The sequence below is a fragment of the Molossus molossus genome, unplaced genomic scaffold (genome assembly GCF_014108415.1).
Source record: "Molossus molossus isolate mMolMol1 unplaced genomic scaffold, mMolMol1.p scaffold_m16_p_4, whole genome shotgun sequence".
Lineage (NCBI taxonomy): Eukaryota > Metazoa > Chordata > Mammalia > Chiroptera > Molossidae > Molossus > Molossus molossus.
Window position 1 is genome coordinate 91,891,331 of NW_023425377.1, and position 27,214 is coordinate 91,918,544.

The window sequence follows — 27,214 nt, forward strand, 5'->3', positions numbered from 1 at the left end:
CCCTGAGCCACACCAGCAGGCTGTATGTATCTTTTTGAGTTAGTGTTTTCATTTTCTTCTGACAAGTACCCAGACATGGAAACTGCTGGATTATATGGCAGTTCCTCTGTAATTTTTTGAGGACCCTCTATACTGTTTTTCAGAGTGGCTGTGCCATGTCTACTCCCAGCAGAGCTCAGGGTTCCCATCTCCCCACATCCTTGCCGAGGACGCTTGTTATTTCCTATCTTTTTGATAATCACCATCGAACAGGTGAGAGGTGCTATCTCACTGTGGTTTCAATTCGCACTTCACTGCTACTTGGTGATTCTCACACCTTTTCACATACCTGCTGGACATCGTATTTCTTCTTTGGAAAACTGTCTACTCAGCTCCTCTGCCCATTTAAAAAGGATTATTTGGTTTTTGCTATTGAGCTGTATGAGTTTTGATATATATATTTTTTTGTTTGTTTGTTTATTTGCTTTTTTTTTTCATTTATCTTCACATAGAACAGGAGGGAGAGAGGGAGGAAGAGAGAGAGAGAAACATCGATGTGAGAGAGACACTTCGAGTGGCTGCCACCCATACAACCCCACTCGGGGCCAGGGACAAACTGCAACTGAGGTACGTGCTCTTAGCGGGCACCAAACCCAGGACTCTCTGGTTCGTGGGCTGACGCTCTAACCGCTGAGCCAAACCGGCCAGGGCTTGATATATTTTTTAATGTAACCCTTTATTGACGGTTTCCTTTGCCGTGCAGAAGATTTTTAGATTGATGTAGTCCCACTTGTTTATTTTGGGATGGAAATTTGAACTTTAAGATTCTACTTTTTATGAAAATGCAGGAGATTACAAATGTAAGATAACTAGCTCCAACATACATGCGAGCATTTTTAAAGATTAATATAAAAATATGCCCAAAGATGCTTTGTGGATGATCCGAAACCTACGAAGATTGCTTATGTTCCCAGGAACCTCCAAAGGCAGAGGGGCCATGGGGCAGGGCGCCAAGATGCCAGTGGTGAGGGTCTCCCTGGGCCTGAGTCGGGCTCTGTGAGTGTGGGTCCCTCACAAGGGATAAACTGCCAAGACTTCAGCTCCTCGTTGAAGGACAGACTCGGACAGAGCTGAGGCTGCAGGCCCAGGGAGTGCTGTGTTTTCTGGCCTCGCTCAAGCCAGCAACTATTCCCCGAGGACAACCAAAGCAGACAACCCGTAATCTCGAGCTTAGACTCCACGGAATACTTGGGCTACACCCAGTGCATGATGGAACTTACAGAATGTCCTCATTTTACCTTCCTGACTTGTAATGCTTTCACCTCGGTGGCTCATTACAGACACGTAGGCCTGGGAACAGCAGCCTCGTACAGAGGGGAGAGGGAATAAATGAATTACTCCAGAGAAAGCCAACGAGGACGTTTAGCTCCAGGGCACTCGGAGGCCACAGTCTGAGCCTCTCACCCACACGCCCGCCCGGAGAAGAATAATTCAGAGGCATAACAAAGGGAAGCAGACTAGTCAGACTGGTTGAACACCTGGCAGACGGCACCCAGCTAGACGGGGTGGTGTCTGCGAGGTACTCCTAATCATTGAGGATGTCATTTAAAGAGGACAGTTGTAGCAAATGTATACATTATAACTTTCTGCTTCCAAGATACCTTCAAGTTAAAGCAGGAAGAAATGAGGAGAAACGCAGACACCGTACTACGCATCACAATATCTTAGATGAGGACGGCATCATAGTGATGACAGTTAGGATGACATTGGGCTATCGATTTTCATATCAGTGTCCAATGTTTGTGTCACCTGTGTAAAAAAACCCATTGTTTCTCTCTCCCGAACACTTCCTCGAATTAGAATTCTGGAAGTCAAAGTATTCCTGCCCTGACTGGGTAGCTCGGTGGGCCAGGCCATCATCCGAATATGCCAAGCTGGTGGGTTTGATCCCCAGTCAGGGCACATATAAGACTTAACTAATAAATATATAAATAAGTGGAACAACAAATCAATCTTTCTCTCTTTCTCCCCCCACCATCACCCTCCCTCTCTCTCTCCCTCTCTCTCTCTCTCTCTCTCTCAAATCAATACATTATATATTTTAAAAAGTATCTCCATATTATTGGTCCAGGTCCTGCTAATCACATCCCAAAATGCAGGCACAGTCTCCGCATACAAGGCTGCCTTTGTGATGGGAGCCGTCTGGGGGCACAGGGAGGGCGGGCGGGCTGGGCTGCTGAGGGGTAGAGGGGTTGCAAATTTATAGTGACATCTCCGATGTGCAGAACTGGAGCTTTCTTTCTCTGTAACTGCACTCAGCTCGCCTGTGAGGTAGTGGAAACCTCAGTCTTGGCACTTTAGGATAATTGATTCCCTTCTGGCTTAAAGGCCTCTTTTTGGGTAATTCCTCAGTCAACTCAGAATTTTAACTCCATCAGGGCTGTTCTCTCTCATCTTCTGCTCCTGGATGAGTCCTGGGTGAGTCCTGGGTCTGAGTCCCATGCTTTGCATTCTCTGGCCTGAACTGGCCTCCTTGGAGACATCTTGTCACCATCGTCACAGGTGTCAGCCGTGGTCCCTGTTGCCTTCATCACTGACCCACCTTGTCACCTCCCAGGCAGCATGTGGGGGCTGCTGCCTGCTGCCCCGACCCCAACACCGTGGCAGGGCCGCTCACAACTCTCCACTCTCAGCTGCCTCCCTCGCCCCTCCGGAGCAGTCGTGGGCTCTTTTCCGGATTCCCCCCTACGGAAGGGGACTGGGGAGACTCACGGTGAGGTGGCCGCTTGAAGCCTTCTATCAGTCCAGGTCTGTGCTGCTGACCTTTCTACTCTACTCACCACCCTCCCGTGTTCCTGCAGGGCAGGTGGCAGGCGGTTCAGAGGGAACCAGGGCCTGAGTCCTGCCCTCCCTCACCTGCCACCCCAGCCAGCAAAGTGCAGCTCCGGAGGCACAGCCCTTTCCCTGGTGTGTGCGCACTCTGCGTGACCCTCTCCTCTCGCCCCTCTGTCTAGCTCCGCTGTCCCGGTCAGAAAAGATTTTTATTGCTTCATTTGTGATGGAGAAATCACCTTGTACCATGGCCTTTATCCTTCAGAGGTTAACACCTACAAACTGATGCCCTGCTGTCCAGGCTTTTACTATCATCTTAAAGCTGAGCCCTTTTGGAATTCAAAATAAAACACCTCTCTCTCTCTCTCTTCCTCTCTCCCCCTTTCTCTCTCTCTCTCTCTCTCTCTCTCTCTCTCTCTCTCTGTCTCTCCCTCTCTCTGTTTCTCCCCTCAGCTCTTTCAAGTCTCTTCCACTTCAGATGCTGTGAATTATAAACCCACTGAGCACCTCCATTGACTGCTTTCTTCTATTTCCATTTTCTCTTTTAGTAATGGATAGTATTGTTGGTTTTTTTAATCCTCACTCGGGGACACTTTTTTGTTTTTGTTTGTTGTTGTTGTTGTTATTGTTGTTCAGATAGTGTGGGAGGGAGAGAGGAAGAGAGAGAGAGAAACATCGACGTGAAAGGGACACATCGAGTGGCTGCCACCCGCATGACCCAACCAGGACCGGGGACAAACTGCAACTGAGGTACATGCCCTTAGCAGGAACCGAACCTGGGTCTCTCTGGACCACAGGCCAACGCTCTAACTGCTGAGCCAAACCAGCCAGGGCGGTAATGGATATTGTTGAGCCAAAGGTGGAGAGCCAATACTTTGGGAAGAAAAAGAATTTCAATTTAAAATTTTTAAATATTATTTTAATTTTTAATCACCCATATGCTTCCACTTTAAATAAATGAGCAAAATATGTGAATAAAAATCAAGATAACATCAGTCTAATTTTTCCCAGTCTTGTAAGGAAAAGCAGGTGTCCCTAGTAATAGCTCAAAATAACCTACCACGTTTGTTAATATTGCTGTTTTTAAACCAACCCACAAAGAAAAATCACATGTCCATCACATTACTGTCACCAAAATCTAGTCGAAGCTTATGCCTTTGGGATTCTTGTTTTCATCTACAAAGAACTGATCGAGTTTTAAATGAGCTCAGTGGGCATTATTTCTTATTGTCTTAAAGTCTTTATGTTTTAGAGAAAAGCTAGGTTTTTGTTCTTCAAGTCTGCCTGGGACAAGTTTTATGTTGTCTCTGATGTATTTTTGTACATTTCTGTAGTAGAAATGATGGTGCTGCTCAAGGTCAGCAGCAGTGATTACTGGGATGGCTGTGACGTCCCCTCTGCGCCTTCTGTGGAAGCGTCGCCACGAGCACAGGTGTCTCCAGAGGTCCCCACACTTCTGGAGACCATCGTCTCCTCCACCAAGCCCAGTCTGTCCCCAGTCTCCTGGACCTTGTAAGTGTTGGTGAGCTGCTGGTGGATGATCCTGATGGTAGGTGGAGAAAGTGGTCAAGAGGAGGCAGCTCTAGGGACCCAGAGGAAAAAATGAGTTTGATGGAGTTGAGTTTGGGCTTGTTGGTGAAATGGGGGGAGGGCCAGAGAGAGGAGGGGGGAGAGAGAAGGAGAAAGAAGCCGAGGAGATGATTGTGAATGAGGAAGAGGGAGCAGATTTAATTCGGCCAACATTTAGAGAGTATTACTCTAACGTTTTCAGTACTTCACCTAGCACTTTTCTACGTGCCACGGGGCGTGGAGGCCGATCCTGGCTTTGTGGAGCCTGAAGTTTACATAATCTTGGGCGCCCTCTTTACAAAAAAATGGTATTACCAAATTTGTTATGACATAACCAGCAAAGAAATCACAACAAATTACATATTTTATTTATTTATTTATTAATATCTTTTTGATTTTTTTTTTTTTAGATAGAGAGGAAGGGACGGGGAGAGAGATAGAAACATCGATGAGAGAGAAATATTGATTGGCTGCTTCCTGCATGTCCACCCCACCCCCCAAGGATCAAGCCCGCAACCTGGGCATGTGCCCTGACCGGGAGTCAAACCAGCGACCTCTCGGGGCATGGGATGATGCTCAATCCACTAAGCCACACTGGCCAGGCCAAATTACATATTTTAAAAAGGTAACATGATACAGAATCACAAAATCCAGAAAAGGAATACAATATTTTTTTCAATTAACTGTCTGCTATACGTCTGTGCTACCTTTTTCTTCCTGTAGCCTTTGGCTGTATATTCTTCAGTCACCCCTTTTAAAGAAAACAATTTTATAATTTCATTTTCTCTAGAGAATAGAGTCATTCGCTCTTTTTTTTTTTTTAATCCTCATCCAAGGACATTTTTCCATTTTTGTACAGACAGAGCGGGAGGGAGAGAGAGGAAGAGAGAGAGAGAGAAACATCGATGTGAAAGGGACACATCGAGTGGCTGCCACCCGCACGACCAACCAGGGCCAGGGACAACCTGCAACCGAGGTACGTGCCCTTAGCGGAAACCGAACCCGGGCCTCTCCGGACCGCAGGCGGTCGCTCTAACCGCTGAGCCAAACCGGCCAGGGCGAGTCCTTCGCTCTTTCCTCTGGAATGGCTGATTGAAATTTGTTCAAGGAGAGTTTGAAAGAATTGTTATTGGTAATATCATTTACAATTCTAGAGTTGTCATTAAATTTGGGATAACCTCTATCAAGTTCTCTTTATATATACGCTTTAAAATCTTGGAGAGTTTTCCCCCAGACTGGCTTCTGGCTCCATGTGTTTCAAACTATGTTTCAAGTTCATGATCCACACACTTGTGGATGCCAGAAGCCACAGTACAATCCACACTGTGATGCAAACTCTTGTCAGGATGCCGGGTGAGTCGGCCCGATGGGTGGTAGCTTTCCTGGAAGCCGCGGCATCGCGGGGCTCCCAGTAACTACACACAGACGTGTCTGCGAACCAGATGAGTGTATTCCACCCCGTCAACGCAATGTGTCCTCAGCTCAACTTCCCCTCCACCGGATCCCCAAGATGCTCGCGGCTGCGTCTCTGCCATCCAACAGGAGGGGCGCCGAGCGAGACGCGGCCGGTCGTCACCATCTGGAGTTAAAACGCTGACATTGTACATGGTACTAGAAGAGGGACGAGCCCTGCCAGGGGCCCCCTGGGGTGCTGGAGAGAGCCTGTGCAGAGGAGGAATTCTGAAGCCTCATTTTCATTGACCTCACAGTGTAGCCGTACCTGATGGGGTGGCGGGTCCTGAGGACAGGAACCGGCTTTCTGCAGAGAAACCCGGCACAAAAGACCGTAACAGGCACCCCCAGTTCAAGTTCGTGACCTGCTGACACGGTGATTTGAAGGCGAGGTAAGGGGTAAGGATACATCAAGCAGGAGTCGCAACTTGGAGAGACAGGGAGGATGCCCCAGTGCCCACCCACCGAGGCAGACCACCCCTCACCTGGCACAGCCTCGTCATGAGGCGTTTCATGAGAGATTTAATTAAGGAAAGTCTCTGCTGCCTTAACGTTTCGGACACTCAAGTGGTGTGATGTGTGTCCTCACCGTTTTGCTCCTGTTAGGCTACCGCGGGGACCGTGACAATTTTGCGAACGAGGGGCGCCAGGCTCCGTGGACAGCGCAGAGCCTCTGCCATCCTGCGTGCTGGCGTTCCGTGGGGAGCACAGGACCGAGAGGCCACAAAGGCAGCATTTAGCTGAGGCATTACAGTTGCTACCCATCAGGGCATATTTCCCTCCGCCTGCAAAAGTTAATATGTTTCACGGTTGCTACCAGGGAAGGCCCTGGGAGATCCCGGCTCAACAATGACTGTCTTATGTAACAGTCCTTCGTTTATGACCACCTTAGGAGCCCCGGAGGAATGTAATAAGAAATTCACAGAACGGGGGTGGAGCTGTCCTCTCTCCCTTCCATTCAGATGGGGGGGAAGATAAAGCCACAGGGCTCTGGGGACCGCTTGCATAAGAAACGTCTTTGTTTAGTCATCAAGGCCAGAAGGATGACCAAACCGCCGGTAGGAACAGCGAATCCGCGTGGTCACTCACCGCTGCTTGTCCTGGCACCGCCATGCCCCTCTGGTGTGATGAGGATGTTTTCTAAATACCCCTGCTATTCAGTGCTGTCAGAATGTTAGGAGTGGTGCTTAAGTAATTATCTTTTCCCCTCCCCTGCCCCTATTTTCTCTTCCCTCTGAATCACTGCCAAAGCAACTAGCGTCATATAATTTTAGAGCTGGGAGCTCAGGGAGAGGGGTTTGGAGCCTGATGAGCCAAGCACGGGAGAGACTTGGAGAAAGAAAGAAAAAAAAGTGAACCACCCTTAGTTGTTGATCCTACACATTTACTTAATATTAGCTGGTGTTGGCAGAGGTTTATGTTGGAAAGACTGCAGCTCTCTGTGCCCCACATAAGCAAGATAAAACTCGGGAAAAGGAGTGTTGGTTTCATTTAGAAAGGCTCTGGTTTTTATTTGATGCTAAACAAATCATGCAGTTTACAAGTCCTGTGACACTCCAAGATTTAGCCAGAATTTTTTAATATGCCGTATAAGGTCTGTGAAAGACAGCTGCCAAGATGGGGGCTTTGAAAACATGAAACATCTGTAAAGAATAACCCTTGGGTATTTCACCTGCGGTTGCTTCTTTATATTATTTTGTTCTAATATTAATTTTGATCTGGCATCCTGCTTTGGGTCCCTCAAAGGCTATTTGCCAAGACATATATTTTTGGAACAAGAGGCCAGTCGGATGGTCAAGCTGAATTCTGTTTTTCCCCGATCTGTCACCTTTTGCTTTTAACACTAGCATTTGCATGGATGTATGAACCTCATCTAGTATGAGTAATGAATGTACATGGTTATAGTGAGTGTTTTGCAAACCAGGATTTCAAATGCTTTGGTTTAACGAGAACACACCGCTTGCATTTCCTCTGTGACGGGAAGTACACGCACACTCCGTTTGCCCAGGAAGACTGCAGTTTCTCAGAGGGCACTCATTTCCTCTTCTGCTTCACAGATGTCCAGGCTGACTTGGGCCCTGTTCCTAGACCCTGACCTCCAAAACAAGAAACGATAACACCGCGGAGAAGATGATTTCTGTTACCCTGACGATCAATACAGATGTGTAGAATTGATCACAACATCGGTGAGAGATTCCAGGCCATTTTGCTGGCTGTGCTGGGCACAAACTTGGCTACAAGGAAGAAGAGAAACTGTGTCTTGTTACAACTTGTCCACGAGGGAAAACACAGGGAAAAAGTGGTGTCTGAGCCACTAAAAGAATGGGGATGTGTGGGTGACTCTCCAGGGTTCCTTAATTAGAAAGAGAAGTCTACAGTGTCGACCTTCACAGCCTCAGACCTCAGACGCCACAATGGCCCAGGAAGCTAAAAGGAGGGGCGCAGCTGTCGGTGTGCCTTTGAAAGCTCCCGATCAGCTCCTCTCCTACAGGGAAACGTGGGACTCGAAGGTTTTGCTGGAAAGGAAGCAGACTTTAGGAAGTCTGGTTTCGGGGGTGCTCCAGGAGCTGAATGTTACATTTTATTTGTTCCAGAAAGTCCTGGCAGCTTGGTACAGCACATCTGATCAGCACCACATGCCCGCCCTGCCATGGTGCTGTGCATGCGATAGGACTGCAGAGCAGCCTGTGCTGGGGAGGTGGGGGGCAGGCACAGGAAGGGGGAGCTGGGACCCCTGAAACTGTTCCCAGAGCTGCAGTGGAGCGGGGACTACTGTCTGGCAGAGCGGCGTGCTGGCTGGAAGAGCGTCGCCTTGGGTGAGCTCACGAAGACGCAGGCGGCTGGAGGAACCTCAGGTCACAAAGCCCGGAGGCGAAGGGATTTCATTTCTCCCCACCAGGGAGCTGGGTGGAGGCCCAGAGGGACCTTTGCGGGGACATGGAAAGGGATCCTCCGTTCCAGAGGGCTGAGTTGTGAACTGGATGCCGTTTCCAAAGGCTTGCACGTCAGAGGCGGGTCTGCTTCTGTTTGTTAACAGACACTTTGTGGGGAGGAATTCTACTTAGATTCTGGCTCGAAAGAAATGCCCACCCTTTCCCCTGTCAAGATGCCTTCTCCTTTCGGAAGTCTACAGCTCACAGGTTTGCCCAGGGTTCCTCGTTGCTCGCGGGTGGGAGGACCCGTGTGTTGGGCCTGCAAAGCTGCCTCGGGAGAAGGTTGCTGTCAGCACTCCGGGCCCACCGTGCGGCTGTGTGGCTGATGTCCGTCAGACCGTGCAGTTGCCAGCGAGGGCCTGAAGGAAAGAAGTGAGCTCAGAGATGTTTGCAGCTGTGGGAATGCTGAGTTTTCTAAAGCATAAGCCTCAGACAGGCTGTGGTAAGCCCATGAAAAGAGACTCTCGTTGCCTTGCCCCAAGGCACGGAGCAGAAAACAGGAAACCTTTGGAAGACTCAGATGAATTGTCCCTGGGGGGCTCTTTCCCCACCTTCCCAGGTCACACAGGCTCACACACAACTCCGGGAGGAGAACCGTGGTCCCTGAGACTCACGGCATGCTTTCGTGTTTGGGCTCAGAAAGACACCGTGGCATAAGTGACAGTGACCCTGTCCTTAGAATGAAGACTGAGCTCAGAGCCCTGGCCGGTTTGGCTCAGCAGTTGGAGCATCGGCCCGTGGACCAGAGAGGCCCCGTTTCGGTTCCCACTAAGGGCACGGACCTCGGGTTGCAGTTTGTCTCGGGTCCTGGTTGGGGTTGAGTGGGTGGCAACCACTCGATGTGTCTCTCTCACATCAATGTTTCTCTCTCTCTCTTCCTCCCTCTCTCTCTCCCACTCTATCTAAAAATAAATGCAAAAATGTCCTTGGGTGAGGATAAAAAAACAAAACAAAAGACTAAGCTCAGGGCACAGTGTGGGGCTGGACAGAAGGAATTTCCTCTATCACTGTGCTTGGGTTACAGGTGACTGTTAACACCAGAGCTTGCTGCTCTGTCGGTGGTGCATCTGTGACTTCCCAAGTTGGTGACTGACCTCAGGAGGACTGTTAACAGACACTGTGGGATGCAGGGCCTCCGTAAAGAATTACCACCTCCTCTCTATCCCATGACCCCTAACAGTCTGGTCGACATGGTGGCCTTTTGTTCTCGGAGAGGACAGGAACTTTGGAAAGTGGGGTCATTTCTTTGCTGGTGTAGGTCATCTTCCCAGACTTCTGCTCTGTCTTGCACATCTGTTTTTAGAACGCTTGTTTTGTTTTGTTTTTACAAACTTATGAACTACTGTATTTCAAGCATACAGAAAAGTGCAGAAAGTAATATGATAGATGTCCAACTATCCACCATCCAGATTTAACATATACTAGTATTTTGCACCACGTGTATCAGATATTGTTAAAAACTGCAGATGGAAGTAAAACCCATACATATCTATTTTGAGTAGGTAGAAAAGCACAAACAAGTTTAATTCCTAGTATCTTGTTAGCTATACACAGCAGCTTCCTTTGAGTCTCCAAATAATTTGCCCCAATCAGAAAGATTGTCAGTAGTGTTTGAGTGTGTCTCAATACTTGAACAAATTATATATATATCTCCTCACCGAGGACATTTTTCTATTTATCTTTAGATAGACCGGGAGAGAGGGAGAGAGGGAGAGAAGGGGAGAGAGGGGGAGAGAGGAAAACATCACCATGAGAGGGGAGAGGGACACATCGACTGGCTGCCTCCTGCATGACCTGCGACTCTTTGGTCCTCGGGCCGATGCTCTAACCACTGAGTCAAACCAGCAAAGGCACATTTTCTCATATTTATATCGTGCATCTTTCTACACCAGTTTTCCAAACGTCCACAGAGTTAATACCCCTCCCCAGCAAAATGCCAAGAACCTTTTGGCTCTGGAGGTTATAGGTGTGAAAAAGTACACTATCTACTCAGAGTTTGCCTAATTGAATAAGAAAGTATTACTAAATACGTTTGGAATATTAAACAACCCTTTAAATAATGTTCAAAACTTTTCAATGTCCACATCAGAAAATCTGTTGGAAAGTTAAGTGTTCATTCACCCACTGTGACAGAGGTTAGAATATTTAAGGCTTTATGGAGAGACATCACTCCTGAATTCTAGTCTTAAATTTCCAATTCATTTCTGCCAGAATGCCTGCAAATGGTTCAAACTCGAAATGCCTGAAGCTAAACTCATTCTCTTTCCATCTGATTATGCCCTCTCTCCACTTTCTCTGTTTTTCCATTAAGGGCACTACCGGTCTTCCAGCCACACCGGATCGGAGCCTTGGAGTCAGCCTCGGTTCCCCGTCGCCTTTGTCTTCGACACCCAGCGAGTCACTACGTCCTACCGAATCTTTCCTCAAAGTGTCCCTCACATCTGTTCACTCCATCCCAACCCCACCGCTGCCATTCGCGTGATGTCTTTCACCTGGTGGTTTTGCTATTGCAGCAGATTCTGCCTTTCCCCTTTCCCCTTTCTCCTTTCAATCTATTATCGATATCAGATTAGTTTTTCCAAAGAGGCATTTGGTGCCATTCTGCTCAACGTGATTCAGTGATTCCCATGGCTTACCAAAGGCCACCTATTTTTTTTTTTTTTTTTAAATCCAGAAGCTTCAATGTTTTTCATAATCTTTTCTATCCCCACCTTTCGATCCGTGGGGTAACACTGAAGCTTCAGCCTCAGGTACACAGCGCTGCTTGTCCTCTCTGATTCTCTGAGTGATGACCAGTTCTTTTATTTGCCTAAATCCCTCCTTCATTAAACTAACCAACCTGCATGGAGCACCTAATGTGAATGAGATCTTGTGGTCAGTTCCAAGTACAACAGTGGGCAAGATAGACATAATTCCTGCCCCTACAGACCTTACAACCTAGTGGTGAAAGCAAAAGGATAAATAAGCAATTGGCATTCCAGGCTGTGTAGGAAATACTATGATAAAGACAGGAACCCCAGACTGAGGCATGGGGATCAGAGCCAACTTTCCAGAGGAAGGGACATCCACGTTGTGATTCAGTCTTTACCATGCTTAGCTAGGTGAAGGAAAGAACTTTGCAGCAGATGGAATCATTCTGCTCAACTCCTGCCCATCCTGTAATGCCCAGCGCAAATGCCTTCTCGACCAGACAACTAGATTCTGAGAGCACAGGTTGAAAGTTGTACAGACTCAGTCTGGCCAGTGTGGCTCAGTGGTTAGAGTGTCGGCCCGTGGACCAATGAGTCGAAGGTTCGATTCTGGTCAAGGGCACGTACCTCGGTTGCTGTTCATCCCCAGCCCTGGTCTTGGTTGTGCTGGAGGCAACCAGTCAATGTATCCTTCTCATGTCGATATTTCTCTTTCTCTCTTCCTCCCTCCCTCCCTCCCTCCCACTCTTTCTGAGGATAAATGGAAAAATATCCTCGAGTGAGGATTTAAAAAAAAGCAAAATAAACTGATGAACAAAATAGATCCAGAAACAATGAACAGAATAACAGATCTCAGAGGAGAGAGGGAGGGGGTTGGGAAGAGATTAACCAAAGAACTTGTATGCATATAATGTATAACCCATGGACACAAACAATAGTGCAGTGAAGGCCAGGGCTGGGGTGGGAGCAGGGCGGAAGGGGTCAATGCAGGGAGACAGGCGGGGGAGAACATCTGTAATACTTTAAACGATAAAGATAAATTTAAAAAAATAGTATTGAACATGCCAGGCACTGTTCTAGGCTGTGGAACACAGCAGCACCACAGACAAGAATCCCTGCCTTTATGGAGCTTATGTTCTCATGGAGGAGAGAGACGGGAAACAAGACAAAGAATTGGAAAACATGGAGATGTTCCATAAAGCCGGTAGAATGGATGGGGGAAATGAGCTGAAGTGTTCAAATATGAGACAGGGAGCCAGCTAAGCCTACTAAGAAAGCAATAGTTAATTTAGGGTGCAGAGGTAGTGCTGAGTAAACCATGGGCACAGATGGAGGAAGAGAACTCCAAGAGCAGCAAGTATGAAGGTGCCAAAGTAGGACTGTGCTGGTGTGGACAGGAGAAGGGGTGAGGGGACAGCAGAAAGACCGGTGGCCTGTGAGGCAGGTCAGGTTATTCTGAGGACTCTGGCTTTCCTTTGGAGTGACATGGGTAGCCAGATTGATGCAGACAAGGGACTTGATTAGACTTACATTTTAACTCTGGCTGCTGGGTCAGCAACAGTCTGAAGGGCCATCGGTGCAGAACCTGGAGGGGGGCAGTTGGGAGACTACTGTGATAATTGAAGCGAGAGGGATGGTGGCTTGGGTCAGGGTGGAGCAGCAGAGGCAGGGAGAAGTGATCGGGTTCTGGATGTCTTTTAAAGGCAGGACCGACAGGGCTTGTGGTGGATCAGATATGGCGTACGGTAGAAATCATTTGACTCCAAGTTTGCCTTGAGCAACTGAAGAGTGAAGTTGCTCTTGACGGAGATGGGGGAAGACTCTGGGAGGAGCAGATCGGGGGAAATAGTAAGAGTTCAGCTTTTGACATGTTGCGTTTGACTTAGAGTGCCGGTAAGGTTTCCCTGAAAAGGAGACAGATCGGTAAAGACTTGAAGGAGACGAGGAGGCAAAACTTGGGAGGACTGAAGAAGAGGATGTATGAGGGCACCCAGCACCCACAGTGCCAGACAGGCTCAGGCCCAGTTAATTCATTCGCCATCCACAAACATCTGCTTATGGTCCAGCGGCAGCAACTGATGGTTATCCATCACGACATCCTCCCTTTAGTGGGCAGACCTTACCTTGTCCGTTGTAGCTGTTTAACAATATTTTCTGAGTGCAAGAGAGAAAGGAATAAACTATAATCAGTAAAGGAAACTGTCCCAGCTGTCTTCCCTTCCAAGGATGAGGTTCTGGCCAAGATGCATTTGGGGGAGGGGACCCCGGGACCTGTATCCTCTATCTTCTGGTTAACACAGTCTGAGCGTTCCCCAAACATGGCACCACCTGCAGCAGAATCAGCAGGGACTGGGGTCAAATTCCTGGGCTCTTTCCCAGACCTTCTCAATCCGAATGTCTAGGGGAAGAAGCGGGGATCTCTCTGTTACAGACTCATCGAGCGATTTTTCAGAAACTGAAGTGTAAGAACTACCGACACTAAAGAAGATGACCGCTCGTTGACATTTTTCCTTGGAGGCAGATCATTTCTAGCTGTGAGGTGGTAAATTGCAGCCGCTCGGCAATTTTATGATAATGTGTGCTCATCACCTAGTCAGAGCGCTCCAGTTGAGTTAGAACCTGGCTGGCGCACAGCCCCACGCACGTTGTCAGGTGATTGCTTCACCAAGCGAGGCCTTTTGCCAAATACCTCTGCGCTGAACTTTGCAGCCTGAGAAGCAGGAGAGAATGCACACATGCCCGATCTTTTATGATTCTAGGACTTGTCAAACAATGAAGTCCATTCTGTCGCACAGGCCCGAGAAATCGGGCAGCACACCTATTTTACTCTTAACTACGATGATGCCACAAACCTCGTTTCTTCGCGTTGTCAGTGAGTCTGTCCCTGGTTGCCTTTTGGTACCCTATATGAACAGGGACAAATCAGGGAACGGACCAAAGGTTAAGCGGCTGAAGAAGCCTGAAAGGATTGGACAAAGGAGAACATGCCAAGAAATCAAAGAGAATCTGGATGATGGAAGTGTCGTGGGCAAAGTTGCCCATGGCCGGGGCTTGGATTTATGGATGAAAAGCCTGAGATGCCCACGATGAGAGTGACCGGATCACAGGGCTCTAGAGGGAAGGGGAGTAGGAAGGAGGTCACAAGGGTGTGCTCAGGGGAAGAGAGAGACGGAGGCCGCAAGAAGACTGCTGCAGGCGGAAGGAGCCAGGAGAAAGACAAGACTTTTAAAAGAGGAAAAAGAAATGAAAAAGGAGAAGCGCTTTGGGATAAAGGAAAGAAGACGGAAAGGACGGTCAGTTGGCAGCTCGGAAAGCCAACACCAGCAACCGGAAAGAGGAAGTGGCTGAGAGAACACGAGGAACAAGGCTCGCCAGGGAGGCCAGGTGACCGAACGCGCTGCAAGCCCATGCGACGCTGTGCCCCTGGGCTCAGCACCACGTCTCGTTTACCCAGCAGCAGAAAGACAAGTAGGCCTCATGATCCAGGTGCACACCCTCTCCAGGAAGGGAAATGCACCAATGCTCGTTCCTGTTAAGTAGCAACTTTTTGGTCTTAGCCTGTTTTGCATCGATAACAATAAATAACATGACTCAAAACAGAACGAAAAGGGAAACAAAAGGCCCACCGTCCCATGCCACTAAAATGTCAGCTCCACCAGGGCCATGTTAGGGTGGTTCAAGCTCTCTCCAGTGCCTGGGACAGTGCCTGGCACACACACAGTAGTCACCCAATAAATGTCTGTGGATGAATGAATGAACCCCTTCCACTTCCTGAAGGGAAGAGGCACCATTTACACACATTTCCATCTGCGGAGTGTCACTGTTTCCTGATGTCTACTTCCCTGTGCCTCACCCCACCAGTTAACTACCCCCTATATAAACCTCTGCAGTTTTCACTTAAGATATAACTTTCTGGTGACCCCATAAAAAATTGGCAGAAATTCCTGGGAAGGATGATAGTGTAATTGGTCTTGTGGGGGATCCATGGAGGGATACATTTCACATTATTCATGTTTCCAGATGGGCTTTGGTCCCCAGGGCAGTCATTCCAGAACCTTTTCGCAGTCTTAAGTTTACTCCAAGAAATATAAATAGTGATTTAGGGCGTGATTGCTCCCACAAAAGACTCCCCTGTTTTTGGTGCAGAGTGGGAAGTAGGGCAGAGGGGAAGGCAGCTGGGAAGCAGGATGAGGGGCTGGTGCCCACAAGGGGGGTGCTGTGTGGGAGTGAGGTGCTGGTCTGCAGGGTCTCCCTGGAGGATGAGGGTTTGGGGGGCAAAACGACAGGCTGGAGATAGAATTGTCTGCATGGCCAGGGAGCTCAGGAAACTTTGTGTAGCAATAAGCCTTGGATGCTGGCATGTCAAGGTTGGAGTACATATGGGTCCATCTCACCCTTCAACAAAAAACAGTCTTTGAATGCCAAGGCTAGTATTCAAGGCTACTTAGCTCAGCTGGTTGGGGTGCTATATTACTAATGTTTACTTGTAGCATTTCTTGAGCTTTTACCAGACTACTATATTAAATCCTTTAACAAATATTTATGTGTCAGCCTTTGTGCTGGGGACCAGGGATACAGTCATGAACACGGATATGAGAAACATTTTTATCAGTAAACTCTTGTCTGTTTCACAGACTCAGATTCTAGCTCTGGTCCGATATTTCTTAAAATGCCGATTGTCGTTTTCAAAGGGATACATGCAGAGGAGATAGATCAGAGTAAATGCTTTAGGAATTTTCAACTCTGAGTCAGGGGAACCGCACATTCTAAGGATACAACATAATAGATTGAACATCATCCAGTCAGACACACACTAAGCATTTGATTGGTGTAAGAATTCCAGTGTAACCCTGGCTGGTTTGGCTCAGCTGCTGGAGCGTCGGCCTGCAGACCAGAGAGTCCCGGGTTCGGTTCCCACTAGGGGCACGTACCAAAAAAAAAAAAAAAAGAATTCCAGCGTGAAAGCTCTTCAGTTGTGAAGAAGGATAGCATAGCTTAGCTGGACCCCTGCAAAGCCTCCTAACAGGAATCCTTGCTTCTGATCTTGCTCTGCAGTCTTTTTTCCATACAGTAGGCAAAGTATATTTATCACAACCTGGCTGAAAATACTCCAATGGCTTCCTGTTACAATTAGAATAAAATCCCATGTCCTTATCAGGACCTGCACTGCCTTAGGACCTGGCTCCTGTTTACGTCGCTGAACTTCTCCAGAAGCTTATTCTGGTGTTGGAGTTGACCTGGACATTCTTCCCATCTTTTCTTTGCTTGCCTACCTCCTCATTATTCAGGATTCAGCTCAAATATATTCTAAGAGGGGTCCTTCCTGACTGCCCCAACCGAACTAGCCCCTTACCTTTTGTGCAGAGTCTCTTTATCCCATTAGCTTATTTGATTTTCTTCGTAACAGGACCTTTAAGCGGTTCATCTTAATTATTCGATTACCTGTTATTACCCATCTCTTCCTACTAGAATGGAAGTACCTTGAGAGCAGGAGTCTAGGTGGTACTCAATCAATATTTATAAAATGAATTACTCCCTATCGCATTTCCTAAGCACCCAAAGGCTTTCCGGGAATGTCTGTGACTGTTACCGGATTGTCGATGTTTTGATAGCACTTTAGAAACCATATTTGAAAACATGGTACGTGACACAGAGCCCCAGCACCCGGTGTTAACCGACTGCTTAACATTTTTTGTTGTTGTTGTTAAATTGACTTGAACTAAATTAGCACCAGGCCAGTGACTCAAAAAATTACATGTGACTAAAGAATCCTATTAATTCTTCAGGGAGTCAGACAGCAGCCCAGGAAGGTGAGTTCATAATGGCTACTTGATAAAAGAGTCCATGTCATCCCACATCTTCACTGGGCGTGTGTGGATATGGCAGAGCCCGGGAACATGGTGCTGCCCAAAAAAGGAATAGCCTGTAACAGGCTGGGACTCGTTGACATGTGGCGGACGGTAATGGCACCGTGGTCTCATGCTTGGTGTCATGTCAAGACTAGATGTTGGTGGGATGGTGCCCTCCTGTAATATGTTTGGTAGCTGCGCTTACGGAATTGACAGCCTCTCTGTTTAAAACTGACAAGGAGAAAATGAAGGTTTCCCTTGTGTTATTTTGTGTGCGTCACACATGAATAACCAACTGCTTGGCAGCTAGTTAAAATTCACATTTCCCTTGTCAGGTTTTCAGCCACTGTGACGATCAGGTTAATATGTCTTCCCTACCTTTGCCCTCTTGGCTAACTAGTTTGTTATATTTGCATTTATTTTCATATAAATCTGTTTCTTCTGCCCCTCTGACAGCATACTGTCAGAACCGACAGATTATCTTCACAGATGTTCCACGTTGGAATGTGTTTGCTCTTATATAAATACATAGTCATGAAAAGACACATTGTATATGCGTATTTAATCCTTTTTAAAAACATTTTTTATCTTTATTGATTTTAGAGAGTGAGGAAGGGAGAGGGAGAGACAGAGAGAGAAGCATCGATGAGAGAGAACATTGATTGGTCGCCTCCTGCATGCCCCCCACTGGGGACCAGGCCCACAACCGAAGCATGTGCCCTGACCGGGAATCAAACCAGCGAGCGACCTCTGGGTGCATGGGGCAACGCTCAACCGCTGACCCACACCGGCCGGGCTACGTATTCAATCCTTTTAATGACTTAAGGTCAAAGATTGTTTTGTTTTTTTTCTCTCTCTCTCAGTGGGATGACCATCAACAAAAAAGATTTGTCAGCTACTAGGAATTTGACAGTTTTCTCATCCTGCCGGAACAGGAAATTCTAAACATTAGACTTTTTACAGATTCTAAACTACACAATTGTGTCACCGGCTCATGGGAAAGAAGACTCACTTCAACTTGAGTGTTCCCCACACCTGCTGCACACCGGGAGTGGGAGCCTTCTGCTCCCCTCTCAGTTCAGTGGAAGGACCAGGTCTCCGAACTGCGGGAAGCAGACACGCTTCGCTCTGACCGGCAGCTGGAGCCCCAGCCCTTCTCTCCACAGTTCAGAGAAATAACCGAGCAGGGAGTCAAGACTCGTCTGGAGGTTTCACACACGATGCCGCAGGACCACGGCTGGTCATCACCCCGGGAAGGGACGTGAACCGGAGAGCAGGATATGAAGTTTTCTCACCCCGAAGAAACGCCAGAGAGATACTCTCTTAAGGCTTATAGGAAATTTGTTTCTGACCCGTGGGTCACGGAATAGCTCACCACGAATTTTAATTGGCTGCCAAGTCATTGCTAATTCGTCTCTGACTTCCACAGGGGAAAAAGTAAGTGTTACCAAAAGAAATGTAACAGGAACGATTTTTCTTTTCTCTTTGTTCACAGGAGCACAATTCTACAGCTGCTGCAAGTGTAACGGAGGGGGTGGTAAGTAAACACATGGAGGGCGGGCGTGTGTTCGTTTCCAGAACTTCCTGCTTGAAGAGGAGTCTGGAAAACTGTCGGCTTCGTTTGGATTCACTCTGATGAAGGAGTTGTCCTGGTGCTACTGCCCCAACCAGGCCAAAGCAAGTTCTCAATGCTGGGAGACAAGCCGAAGGGACAGGGCAGAAGAGGACCTGGCACACTGTGCATGTCCGATGAAACCAAGACCAATCTAACTTCAGCTTGAGAACCTGAAGTCCCAGGTCACTGACTTCCTTCCTATCCTCAGTTTCAGAGGATCCATCTTCATTCCTACCCATTCCTCTCATTTCTTTCTTCCTCATTTTTTTCCTGACTGTTCTCTCCTCAAACTCGTTTTCTTTCTTTCTCCTACCTTGTATCTATTACCTATGCTCATTATAATATGGTTTAAACATTCGTGGTTCAATCGGCAAACATCCAATTATCTGTGATGAAACTGAGCATTTTTCTCCAGGAACATATGCTTCTTGACAGATGATGGCAACCTGTTCATTCAACACACGTTCCCGGCCACGCTTTGCCCTTGTATCCTGTATTGTAGAGGCTGGGAAGAAAAATTCTCGGCTTCCAGCTCCCCTCTCTCTCTTATTTAAGTGCCTTTTAAAGGTTTATAGGTTTTTCTCCAGAAAGGATTTTTGAGCTTCCCAACTTCTCTTGCAGTTCCTTGCAGCCCAGAGAATCTGATTCCCGGTTAAAAGCCTCTGCTGAGTTTTTCAGACCTGACCGCAGGCAAGGAAGTCTTCACCTGGCAGACTCCCAAGGAGAAAGCTGTCCTGACATCAGATGGACCCACAGCCCGGGTGTTGCCATCTTTAAGGGGTGTTGCAGTCAGGGACTCAAGGACCCCTGGTGCCCAGGTGCCTCCATTTGAGGGTCTGCTCATGGGGGAATCTTGAAGACATTTTTTCTCCGTGACTCAGTTCTTTTCCACTCCTAGCCCTCCTCCTTACACCCCTCGTTCCCCGCGGCTCCATAAAACCATAGGAATCTTTTGCTCAACGCTCCTTCAAGAGTAAGACAACCCAGGTCTGTGCTGATCCGCCCTCGTCCTCCGGTGGTGTGGGAGTACCACCCATGGGGAAACGAAAGCTAGGGGAATAGGCACTTTCTCAGGTTAGCCTGCTGCTTATACTGTCGCATGAAGCGATTTAAGGCTCCACTGTTGCTTTCATTTTGGCCCATTGTTGCTTTAATTAGCAGCTTCAACACCTGACAGCTCAGCTCTCTCCCAGCTCTCCTGGGCCCTGACGAGCCGTGTGACACAACTTTGGACACTACATCAAAGAGGAAGTCAGCTGGAGGTGCATAAGAAAGCCTTTACTTTCCTGCTCAGGCAAGTAAGAGCTTGGGGGTTGGGGGACACGTGGCATTCTGCCCTCGTCTGCCTAGAACGCCAGTGTGATGTCTGCAAGTGCAGCAGTCATTATGGGAACATAACATGATAAGCCAAGTCCTTAAAGATGTTGAGAAGAAAGGTGGAAAGAGCCTGGGTTCTTGATAATATTGTTGAGCCACTGTAACAGCCTTGGGATATTTATCTTTGTACTTCCTCTTTTATTTATTTATTTTAATCCTTACCCGAGGATATTTTTCTATTTATCATCAGATAGAGTGGGAGTGAGGGAGAGAGAGAGACAGAGGGAGAGAGAGAAACATCAGTGTGAGAGAGACATATCCACTAGCTGCCTCCCGCACGACCTGAGGGCCAGGAACAAACCGCAACCGAGGTACGTGCCCTTGACCCGAACTGAACTCACAACTCTCTGGTGCGCAGGCTGACGCTCCAACCACTGAACCAAACGGGCCAGGGCTGTACTTCCTCTTGTGTAAGAAAAATAAACTCCTTATAGTAATTTAAAAAATATATCCATAAATACTTTGACCCTCTACCTGTCAAAAGGAAAAGTCTTATTCCCTTCTTAGATATGGGTCAGCTTTAGCTCATTGCTTATAAGAAACAGAATACAGCAAATGATGCTGAGGCCAGGTCGTAAAAGGTGATACAGCTTCTCTGTCTCTGTCTCTGTCTCTCTCTCTTTCTCTTCCACTCCCTTCCTCTTCCTCTTCCTTTCTCTTCTTCCTTTCTCTTTCTCTTCCTCTTCCTTTCTCTTTCTGTCTCTTCCTCTTCTTTCTTTCTTTCTTTCTCTTCCTCTTCCTTTCTCTCTCTCTTTTTCTTTCTCCCTCCTCCTTTCTCTTTCTCTTCTTCCTTTCTCTTCCTCTTCCTTTCTCTTTCTCTTCTTCCTTTCTCTTTCTCTTCCTTTCTCTCTTTTTCTTTCTCTTTCTCTTCCTCTTCCTTTCTCTCTCTCTTTTTCTTTCTCCCTCCTCCTTTCTCTTTCTCTTCCTCTTTCTTTCTCTTTCTCTTCCTTTCTCTTTTTCTTTTTCTTCCTTTCTCTTTCTCTGTCCCTTCCTCTCTCTCGCTCAGCACATGCCTTGGGGGCCCTTGGCTGACAGATATGATGTCTAGCTATACTAAAGCAGCCATGCTAGGGAGACCACATTTTATTTATTATTTATTTTACATGAGCATGATCCTACAGCTGCTGAAAATCTAACAAAGAGAATGGGAGATCAACATACAAGCCAGGGACAGATAGCTGGAATGTTGAGCCCTAGGATTTGGATTACTTAAGATTTAGCATGAATCATTCTTGGGGGACTCAGGGGAGAGTAGTAAATGCTACTAATTAGCCTGCTAAGTATTCTCTGTAACTAGAGGATATTTGGTTGCAACTAGAAAGCTGAAGTAATTATCTCTTTATTATGTATGAATCTGTTTCCATGATCCACATGGGCATTTATGACTGGTTAACTCAGATAAATGGACGGCCAGGCTAATGACAACATTATGGATTCCTGCCCTGTAGCTTCCTTTTATTCTAGGGCAATAGGCTTCATCCCTTGTAGTGCAAGGTGCCCACCAAGTCTGAAAACATTAATATCATTTTATGTAATATTAATAAACCATTTATTATGTATTTATCTGTGCTTCCAGAATTTGGTGGCCACCCTGGAGACACTGTTTTGGGAGTATCTTTACCAGAACTCAGTATTTCAGCTCTCAACCCATCCCACCTTCCCTGAGAAATGCTCCTGAGCCACACAGGTGAGCTCCGAGATGCAAACTTGCAGGTCTCAGATGATCGAACAAAAGGTGAACACTTGCCCTGGTCAGTTTGGCTCAGTGGTTAGAGCACCGGCCCGCAGACCAGAGAGACCCGGGTTTGGTTCCTGCTAAGGGTACGTACCTCGGTTGCAGTTTGTTCCTGGCCCCAGTTGGAGTTGTGCGGGTGGCAACCAGTCAATGTGTGTCTCTCACATCAGTGTTCCTCTCTCTCTTTCTCCCTCTCTCCCTCCCGCTCTATTTGAAGATAAATCCAAAAATGTCCTTGGGTGAGGATTTAAAAAAAAAGAAGTGAGCACTTGATTCAAGCAGGGCCAACCAAATTCTCTCCCAGCTGGAGGAATGGAGAGCCAGCCCAGGCTTGCTAATGACTGGAACAGTCCCAGATCAGTTCATTCACGGTGGTCCAGCCTCACGGACATGGAAGCAGAGGAGGCAGGACTCTAACATTAGAGAATGAAGCAGATGCACCAGAAAAAGCAGAGGTGAGACAGTCCAAGAGTCCATCTTGGGAATGTGGTTGTTTTCATTTCTCCATTCCAGCCTTCCCAAGGTCTGGCTGCCCCCCGCCCTTGCTTCCTTGGCACACTTCTGTGCCCTTATACCAGATTACTCCTTTGTGCCTGAGGCAAGTTCAGGGGGTTTTTGTTACTTGCCCACCAAAAAAGTCTAGCTAACCTCACTTTAAGCTGTAGGGGAGGAAAAATAATTTTCCACCAACCTTTCTGAGTTCTTAGATGAGACTCTTGTAATAAAAGAGAGATTACTGAGGCCCTGGCTGGTGTGGCTCAGTGGTTGGAGCGTTGGCCCGTGGACCGGAGAGACGCGGGTTCAGTTCCTGCTAGGGGCGCATGCCTCGGTTGTGGGTTGTCCCCGCCCCAGTTGGGGTTGTGTGGGTGGCGACCATTCGATGTGTCTCTCTCACATTGGTGTTGCTCTCTCTCTCTTCTTCCCACTCTGTCTGAAGATAAGTGCAAAAATGTCCTCGGGTGAGGATAAAAAAAAAGAGATTACTGAGGAAAACAAACAGAAGTTTATTAACATGTTTACCTCATGTACATATGGAAGATGCCCAGGGAAACATGAGTAACTCCTCAAAGTGGCTTAAGATTCACAATTAAATAGCATCTTAATTATGAAAGGGGGGGGGTGGGAGGACTCTCAGGGGACAGTGAATGATTTTTAGGAAAAATGGATGAGCCCGTATGGAAAGCATTTATGACAAAGTTCATCTAGGTGTGGTGTCAACTTCTAGTCTCTTCTGTGACCATCTTCCCTGCCTGACAAAACTCTTAGGAGGGAATTGATGACACCTGAGTTCCTTTTGGAGGCTCCGTCTTTGGGCAGAGAAAGGGAGTTCCAAGAAACCCTCTCCCTGCATTTGCTCTTTTTCAAATGCCTGCAGCTCAGAATAATCAATATATCAGAGAGGCGTGTTTTGGGGCAGGCATATTCTGCTACCTTTTAAAACCTGTCCACCGCCTCCCCAGGGATGCCACTGGCCATGAGGGTCAGTCAGGGACCATGTAGATAAGTGAAAATCCATGGTCACGGAAACGGAAACAATTTGAAAGCCCCTAGAATGGCACCAGAAGCATCTTCTCTAAACACAAAGGGCAGCCACATCCGTCCTGCAGAGCGTGGGAAGCCCTCTTTCCAGTCCCAAATAGATTTTTGTTTTTCTAATAGAAGAGAGTTTCCCTGAGGTATCAACTGAAGAATTTGCTTCTTTGCAAAAACAATTCTAAATGCTCACAGTCCAGCAGCCTCTCGCTAACATGAAAACTTATCCTTAGCCACATGTGTGCTGTCCTTCATGAAAACTAACTCCACCGGGTTTAACCACACAAAACTGCTCTCCAGGCTTAGTTCTATGTATAATGCTCCTAAACTGTACTTTATTTGGTATTGTTTCTGGTGTTATGTTTTTTGGGGTGGAAGGAGTTACTCCTCACCTGAGAATATTTTTCTATTGATTTTATAGATAGAGAAAAGGAGAGAGGGGGAGAGAGAGAGAAACATCGATGTGAGAGAGACACATAGATTGGTTGCCTTCCACACGACTCCGACCGGGGCCGGGGATGAACCTGCAACCCACGTATGTGCCCTTGACCAGGAATCGAACCCACAACCCTTCAGTCCGAGGGCTGACACTCTAACCGCAGAGCCAAACCTGCCAGGGCCGTTTCTGGTATTTTTAATAGTTGGCAAAAAGGGGCAAAATGTCCCTTTTGTTTGCAGCTGGTGACTTTATTTATTTTTATTATTTACTTATTTTTATCCTCACCCGAGGATATTTTTCCATTTTTTGTACAGATAGAGTGGGAGGGAGAGAGAGGAAGGGAGAGAGAGAGAGTGAAACATCGACGTGAAGGGACACATTGAGTGGCTGCCACCCGCACGACCAACCAGGGCCGGGGACAAACTGCAACCGAAGTACGTGCCCTTAGCGGGAACCGAACCCGGGTCTCTCCAGACCGCAGGCCGACGCTCTAACCGCTGAGCCAAACTGGCCAGGGCACAGCTGGTGACTTTATAAGGCCGAGGAAAATGGCAAAAGACTTGAACTGTGAATGTGAAGGGCAAGGATGGAGGAAAGAGAAAGGCTGACAAGAGCAGAGGATGGGGAATAAGTGTGTCCCCTAAGGGCTATAGGAGCACTGTGTCCCAGAGCCAAGAACGTCGCCTGGACTCGAATGGAAATGAAGAAATGCTTATTGGGTTGACTGATGGAATGAAGCAATGATCGGAAGGACTGATCAAGCCAAGGCCAGAAGACGAGATGACCCACTGCTGATAGGACACACATTTGTTCCTGTCGAATTTCAAGTATTAAATCTGAAGTTGTCCACTCCAGTCGGAATCTGATGTAGCATCTGGATATAAAAAGTACAATTCTAAAATCTTGTCAGACTCCCACTGTTCATGATCTTATGCTATTTTGAACGTGAATATAAGTCATACTCTTGGTCTCCCCACCATATAGATAAGCAGGGGTCACTCTGTGCCTTCAGGAAAATCCTCCCTGAGTGATCACCTCAATATTCTAATGTCTGCGCTATTTGGGCCACCAACTCCAAAGGACAGAGTGGGGCGACGCACCTCTGCCCTGGTGTCTCCAATCTGGTGCCAGCCCTGTCGTGGGGCACAGGGAACCAGTGCCACCCCTTTTAATTACTGGAAGAAGAGGATGAACCCCCTCTGATTTGGAGCAAGGCTGGTGTCGTCATCTTATTAATGACATATCCCAGCACTCCAGTAATTACAGACCTACTCCTGAAGCAATCGAAGTGCTTGTTTGAAAGAAAGACCGTTTCCTTTCCCTAATGAACGTGAACAGTTCCCCAGAGCCCAAAGGTGATGTGTATGAATGCCCCTCCGTAAGAATGAAAAGCGATTATAAATACATGACACGGAGCTGCTCTGTTCTTAAAATCATCGCACGATCAATCGGAGATGGGACATGCATGGAGAAGGGAATCGTGAGATTTTGTTTTAATTATTCTGCCTGAAGGAAAAAGATACTTTGTTCTTTGCCAGCACCATTTACATCGATGCTTAAAGAGACTTTGTAAACACTATCCTTTGCATGCTTCTGAAACCACTGGTAGGTACAGTTGCCCTCATTTTGTAGGAGGGGAAACTGAGGTCCAGATAGATGAGTGTGTCTGTTCTGAGCAGGCTCTTTAAAGGTTCATGCGTCGCCCTGGCCGGTTTTGCTCAGTGGTTAGAGCGTCGGCCTGTGATGCGTCATCACAGTCCATAAATTTTTTGGTTTCTCCCCTATCCAACTACTCTGATAACTGTTTATGTTTGAAAATCTGCCAAGAGGGAGAAATTAACAGAAGGCTATGAAGAAGAAGGTGTAAACTTCTTTAAAATAATTTAAAATGAAGTGTGTGTGTGTGTGTGTGTGTGTGTGTACTCATGTGCAAGTACTTCTTGGTTTGGGGGTCAGGAAATAGTAAAGATTGAAAGATGGGAGGAGGTGAGGATAGTACAGATCAGCCTCTGACACTGCCCTTCCCTGAAAGTTGTGGCACGTGAGGTAGAGGGCTTAGGACAGCCAGAGACTGGTGCTGGACTGGTGAACAATCATCTAAATTATAGTTCTTTTGGAATAAAGAATAAGACCCTTGGAATAAAACCTTTTATAATTATGAAGAAGAAACCTTGTTACTAGTCAATACAAGGATCCCATCTGAGTCCAGCTGCTGCCCAGGGTGGCAGTTTATAATAGATTTTCATTCAAGGGTCACGCTGCAGACTACCAAGACGGCTCTCGGAGACCATACTGAGGAATCAACCCGTTAGCCTTTGCCATTTATAAAATATGAAAATTGAATCCATTTGAAATTCATACATATGAGTCCAGAATTCTCAACATCAGGATCCTGGATATTGGTATTTCCTGCAGCATTAAGCTATCAGTACTTCTTTGATGGGGTCCTTGGTTCAGGATGACATGTGCCATTGTATTGCATTTCTGAACAATTCTCAGCCGTATGACATTCATCAGGAGTTGGCAGAATTCCACCACCCCCTTCCCTCAAATTCAGAAGAACCTTACTTCTGCTAACTTTTAAAGGACAAGAAAACAGAACTTACTTAGAATCGTTTCTGAAATGTGGCTATTGACATGGTTTGGTAGTTTTAAAGGAATCAACTAATCATGTTGACCAAATCACTAGGTAGTTCCGTAAATCAATCAGCTTCCAAAGTCATTCTCTGGTTGCCAATCAAGTCAATTAGCTGCTTCTGTTGGTTTTTGGCTTTTGTTTGTTTTGTTTGTGATATCCTGTAGGCACAGCTCAAGTTAAACTAATCAATCTTCTCAATGCTTATAGAATAGAAGTGGACAATATTTATGCCGTGAACAGGTAGCTCTGTTGGTTGGAACGGTGTTCCGATTAGTCAGGTTGTGGGCTTGCTCCCTGGTCAGGGCACAGTCAAGAAGCAACCAATGAATGCACAGAGAAGTGGACGACAAATCTCCCTCCCCTCCAATCAATTTAAAAAAAAAGAAAAGAGGACAATATTTTTTAAATGTGAGAGTCCATATGGAAACTGGAGCCTCATTAAAGAATTAGATGGAATTAAATGGGTTAAGCTTACCAGAAAAAAAAGAAAGAAAGGGAAAGGGTCTTCTTGCCAAGGAATGAAGTCTCTGCAGAAATTGATTATATGGAGGGTCCCTCTGGGCCTTGGAACAA

General features: G+C 47.0%; 1 pseudogene; it reads left to right on the top strand.

The window, feature by feature from the left end:
* The first annotated feature begins 4,150 nt into the window (after positions 1–4,150).
* The window catches only part of LOC118643956, a 68,153-nt pseudogene continuing 45,089 nt past the window's right edge, over positions 4,151–27,214 (top strand).